General features: G+C 45.4%; 1 non-coding gene across 1 annotated transcript; it reads left to right on the forward strand.

The window, feature by feature from the left end:
• Window positions 1-4,714: 4,714 nt before the first annotated feature.
• On the forward strand, window positions 4,715-4,788 carry TRNAI-GAU (transfer RNA isoleucine (anticodon GAU)). Its single transcript has one exon. It is a non-coding gene; the product is annotated as a tRNA-Ile (tRNA).
• Window positions 4,789-6,335: the final 1,547 nt, after the last annotated feature.

A 6,335-nucleotide genomic window follows, 5' to 3' on the forward strand; every position in this document is an offset into this window, starting at 1 on the left:
CATAACAGGGTAGGAGGACAATGAGCAAATTAAAGTCACAGACAAAATAAACTTAGGTTGCAAATTACCAATGGCGACAGGACTAACAACCCTAGTTAGGCGTTTAGAGCATGCTGATATAACATGTGTAGAATCACCACAGTAAAAACACAACCCATTCTGACGTCTGTGATTTTTCCGTTCATTTCTAGTCTGAATTCTACCACATTGCATTAAATCAGGTGTTTGTTCAGACAACACCACCAGAGGATTCGCGGCTTTGCGCTCCCGCAAACGCCGGTCAATTTGAATAGCCAGCGCCATGGAATCATTCAGACCTGTAGGAATGGAGAAACCCACCATCACATTCTTAATGGCTTCAGAAAGGCCATTTCTGAAATTTGCGGCCAGAGCACACTCATTCCACTGAGTAAGCACGGACCATTTCCGAAATTTTTGGCAATACACTTCAGCTTCATCCTGACCCTGAGAAATAGCCAGCAAGGCTTTTTCTGCCTGAATTTCAAGATTGGGTTCCTCGTAAAGCAATCCGAGCGCCAGAAAAAACGCATCAATATTTGCCAATGCCGGATCTCCTGGCGCTAGCGAGAAGGCCCAATCCTGAGGGTCGCCCCGTAAGAAAGAGATAACAATTTTTACTTGCTGAGCTGAGTCTCCAGATGAACAGGGTCTCAGAGATAGAAACAATTTACAATTATTCCTGAAATTCCTAAACTTAAATCGGTCTCCAGAGAACAGTTCAGGAATAGGTATTTTAGGTTCAGACATTGGACTACTGGTAACAAAATCTTGTATGCCCTGCACACGAGCAGCAAGCTGATCCACACTTGTAATCAAAGTCTGGACATTCATGTCTGCAGCAAGCACAAGCATCTCAGAGGTAAAGGGGAGGAAAAAAGAGAGGAAAGAAAAAAAAAAAAACACAGACTTTCCTTTCTTGTAATCCCACTTCTGCAATGCATTAAACATTCAACCTTGGCCTGGCATACTGTTATGACCCCAATGGCAGAGGGTCTCAAAAGTACATACCAAGTCTGCAAACACAAAAAAACAGCTCATAGGGCAGTGGTAACTGGGCTGACCATATATCTAATCCTAGCACCACAAATAGCAGCAGCCGGGGAATGTGCCTACGTTGGTTCTAGACGTCTCGCGCCAGCCGGAGAACTAACTAACCCTAGAAGGGAAAAGATAAACCTTTCTTGCCTCCAGAGAAAAGACCCCAAAAGTTGGATACAAGCCCCCAACAAATAATAACGGTGAGGCAAGGAGAAAAGACAAACGTAAGAATGAACTAGATATTTAGCAAAGAGAGGCCCACTGACTAATAGCAGAATATAGTAAGATGACTTATATGGTCAGCAAAAACCCTATCAAAATTTCCACGCTGGATATTCAAGAACCCCCGAACCGTCTAACGGCCCGGGGGGAGAACACCAGCCCCCCAGAGCTTCCAGCAAAATCAGGAATCACATTCAGTACAAGCTGGACAAAAAATAAGAGCAAAGCAAATAACCAAAAAACAAGGAAGCAGGACTTAGCTTAATTTTGCAAGATCCAAGACCAGCAGACAGGAGCAAACAGAAAGGAACTGATTACAACGATGCCAGGCACAGGACTGAGAAACCAGGAAGTTTATATAGCAACACCCCTGGACTAACGACCCAGGTGGGTGCCAAACTGAGGAAAGACAATCCCAGAGTCATATCACTAGTGACCACAAGAGGGAGCCAAAAAAGTCTAATTCACAACAGGATCCCTTATTGCCTCCAAGCCGGCCGGACTACAGCTACCCTACACCTAGTACCCTGGACTGAGGACTGCTACATCAGTAAACCAGGTAAAACAATGCAAACTCTGTGTCCTCCACTTATTCGCCGACATACACCATCTTTGGCACACACCTTGGGAGCCCTGGGGACCCCGCTTCACCTGTGGGAAGCGTTACCATCTTGCTGCAACATCACCCCAGAGGACCCCTTTAAGCAGCGTCGGTCCCTACTGACCGAATACCACAGGTGACATCACGAACAATAGACATTACAAATCACTTTAAAGACCTTTCCCTTTTAATTGGGCGCCCAGGGCCACGGACCAGGTCGCAGCCACCGTGACATCCCCTTTAAGACCGGACCCGGTACCGAGTACCCCACGGCCCTGGCGGGGCGTTCCAATAGTGCCCCGGGTAGAAGTTCCAAGGCGTCCAAAGCAGAGAAGTATGACTGGTTGAAAATAGGCCTCTAACTGGACTGTGGTACTAGCTGTGTTGTGGTGAAGGCGGATGAACCAGTGTAGTCAGAGTCCAAGCGAGATAAGAGAAAGGAATTGAGGCTGTGTGACAGTGCTCCATGTGTGGTGGGAAACAAGGCTGTGCACCCGCCATCTACTGCACTCATTCCCACAAAGTTATCTGTAAGAAAGTTTATTTTGATGGGTGGTCTCCCTCATTGAAGACATGAGGGTTCTGGCCAACCCCAAGTCATCGGTAACCTGTGGCCTGCAAGGGTGTAGCGCCCCCATAGCACAATTTCACACACCCAGCCAGGACCGTCATCTTTATATAGTGTGTGGGCGTAAGGGACGAGTACCTCACCCACAGCTATCGCTCTCTGGGCTGTGATTTCTTAGGGTGTGTTTGCACAGTCAGGCAATGCTGTGTGTTTGACGCTGCGTAGAGCCACAGTGTCAAACTCACAGCGTCCAGACGTTGCAGCATAGTGGTGGGGATTTCTTGAAATCCCGTCTCCGCTATGCGTTAAAAGATGTCTGCGACAGACCTGCAGAAACAGACATGCGGCGCGTCTTTTCAGAACACAGCATGTCTGATTATAGTGCGGTGATGCTCCATCGCCGCACAGTAAATTTACCATAGACTATCATAAGATGCGTTAAAACCGCATCTAATAATTAGTCACATTCCTAGTAACTGCATAAACACAGCTTACTATGCATGTCTGCTAATTTAGGTAAGGTCTTACCTGTCCCACCGCCGGAAGTCCACGTCCACTGCAGTTCTCGCGATAACTTAGCTTATCGCGAGAACTGCCGTGCACGTGACCGGGGGTTACCTCCTGTCACAATAGTCTGGTTCTCACAGTCAGCTGACCGCGAGTGATAGAGTGTAGGTGATCGCTGGAGAGTTATCTCCAGTGGTCATCTACAAGCTTTGCTATGTCTGGATTTAAGGCATCAAGATGTAGCAGAGCTGGACTCGTCGTAGGACACTCGTTATTAAGGACTGCATCGGACCAAGGAGTATATTGTTGATTTATTATTTTTTATTTTTTTCCAGGAGAAAAAGAGCAACGCAGGAATGAGAATACAATAAAGATATCCAAACTGTGTGATGTTTTATTTCATTAAAATACTTTATTCTGCATGTGTGTGTGTTTCATTAACGCTTTACCAACTATAGGATTAGTAATGGTAGGTATCTTATAGTTACATAGTTATTAAGGTTGAAGGAAGAATTTAAGTCCATCTAGTTCAACCCATAGCCTAACCTAACATGCCCTAACATGTTGATCCAGAGGAAGGCAAAAAAAACCCATGTGGCAAAGAGTAAGCTCCACATTGGGGAAAAAAATTCCTTCCCGACTCCACATACGGCAGTCAGACTAGTTCCCTGGATCAACAACACCTCTCCATTACTAAGCCAGCTAAATGTCACCTTACAAAGGTGACATTAACCCCTTATTACCCCATATGCCACCACTACAGGGCAGTGTGAAGAGAGAGGCTAAGTGCCGGAATTGGTGCATCTTAGAGATGCTCAATTTCTGGGGCAGCTGGGAGTTGGTATTTTTAGCCTGGGGGGGGCCAATATCCATGGTCCCTTCCTAGTCTATGTATATCAGTCCACAGCTGTTTGCGTAGCCTTTCTGACTTTAAATTATAGGGGGACCCCACGTCATTTTTTTTTGGGGGGGCCCCCTATTTTAATAGCCAGTAAAGGCTAAAGATACATCTGCCGGCTGATATTTATAGCCTGGGAAACTCCATGGGTATTAACCCCTTTCCAGGCTAGAAACATCAGTCCCCCAGTCGCTGGCTTTCCCTCTCTAGCGCAGAACATTGCGCGGGAGCCCACGCCATTTTTTTTTAATTAAACAGATATTGTGTTTAAGGCCAGGGTCACACTTGCGAGAAAATCGCATGAGTCTCGCACCTCAATACCCGGCACTGCCGCCGGCACTCGGACTGGAGTGTTCAGCTGCATAGAAATACATGCAGCCGCACGCTCTGGTCCCGAGTGCCAGCGGCAGTGCCGGGTATTGAGGTGCGAGACTCATGCAAGTTTCTTGCAAGTGTGACCCTGGCCTAACGCAGATTTTGTGTGTGTGTGTGTGTCTTTATTTAAGGCCGAGAAACTCGGACGAGTCTTGCATCTTAATACCTGGCACTGCAGCCGGCATTTGGGAGTGGAGTGTGCGGCTGCATAGAAATACATGTAGCACCACACTCCGCTCCAGAGTGCTGGCGGCAGTGCCGGGTATTAAGATGCAAGACTCGTCCGAGTTTCTCGCATGTGTGATCCATGCCTAACTGTTTATGTTCCATTTTATTATGTTTATTACTAAACATTAGGCTTGGTATTATCTCTCTATTGTATCTATCTATCTAATGATATATCAGCTGTACTTGGCCCGTACGGGGATCGAACCCGCGACCTTGGCGTTATCAGCACCACGCTCTAACCAACTGAGCTAACCGTGGCCAGTTAGCTCAGTTGGTTAGAGCGTGGTGCTGATAACGCCAAGGTCGCGGGTTCGATCCCCGTACGGGCCAAGTACAGCTAATGATATATCTATTTATTATCTATCTAAAGATCTATCTATCGTATATCTATCTATCTATTAATCAATATATCTAGCTATCTATAGATAGATGTATCTCTAGATAAATAGATATATATATAGAAAGATAATAGATATGATACGATAGATAGATCTATCTATCGCTACTGTATTTTCCGGCGTATAAGACGACTTTTTAACCCCTGAAAATCTTCTCAAAAGTCAGGTGTCGTTTCATACGCCGGGTACGGCATGTACGGCGGAGCTCTGAGGTCGCCACATATAGTGCAAGGAGCGGTCCCGGATGTATATCCATATTTTTTATTTTTGTTCTTTTTTTTTTTACACGAATATGGATCCCAGGGCCTGAAGAAGAGTCTCCTCTCCTCCAGACCCTGGGAACCATCCGGGACCGCTCCCTGCAGATGCCGTATAAGACGACACCCGATGTATAAGATGACCCCTGAAAAGTTGGGGGTCGTCTTATACTCCCAGTCGTCTTATATGCCGAAAAATGCGGTATATCTATGTATACGTTATCTATCTATAGATGTATCTATCTGTGTGTGTAAACATTATTCTTCAATGGAGTATGTAAAAGAAGAGGTTAGACAAGAAATGACATCACAATTCTTTTTTTTTTGTATATATTTAGCTTACAAAAACACAAACAAATCTGCATGAAAAAAACGCATGAAAAATGCAGGTGATCTCAGGTGCAGATTTTACCTGCATCAAATCCTGATGCAAATCCTGACCATGGAAACATACCCTTATTGTAGTATTCGGCTATATGCACATGTTGCAGATTTGACTGTGGAATGTTCTGTGCAGTTTCTGCATTTCTTGGCAGAAAATGCAGGTCAGAGTCTGTGCCTTTTTTTGGTATGTGCACACGTTGCAGATTTTTTTGTATGGATTTCTTCCTTTTTTTTACCCCTGCGGATTTATATTGGTGTATGTGCACACGTTACAGATTTGCCTCTGGAATTTTCTGTGCGGATTCTGCATCTCTGGGCAGAAAACGCAGGTGTAGATTTGATGCGTTTTTCTTTCAGATTTTGTGCGGTTTTCCTGCGGATTCTTTGCTATGTGCACACGTTGCGGATTTTGCTGCGGATCTGCAGCTGTTTTCCATGCGTTGCACATTACCATGTAAACGTAAATCCGCAGTGCACATGCTGCGGAAAAAACAGCGTGGAAACGCATCAGTGTTTTTTCCGCAGCATGTCAATTCTTTGTGCGGATTCTGCAGCGTTTTACACCTGTTACTCAATAGGAATCAAAAGGTGTAAACCCGCAGGTGGAATCCGCACAAAAACCGTGATAAATCCGCGGGTAATCCGCGTGCGGTTTACCTGCAGATTTTGCAAAAACAGTGCGGAAAAATCCGCACACCAATCCGCAACGTGTGCACATAGCCTCACTGTGGATTCAGTGAGGATTTCATGCATTTTTACCCCTGCAGATTTCTATTATGGAATAGCTGCAGAAACGCTGCAGATCTTCACAAAAGAAGTGACATGCTTTTTTTTTTTA

This window comes from Ranitomeya variabilis, chromosome 5 (genome assembly GCF_051348905.1).
Source record: "Ranitomeya variabilis isolate aRanVar5 chromosome 5, aRanVar5.hap1, whole genome shotgun sequence".
In the NCBI taxonomy this organism is placed as follows: Eukaryota; Metazoa; Chordata; class Amphibia; order Anura; family Dendrobatidae; genus Ranitomeya; species Ranitomeya variabilis.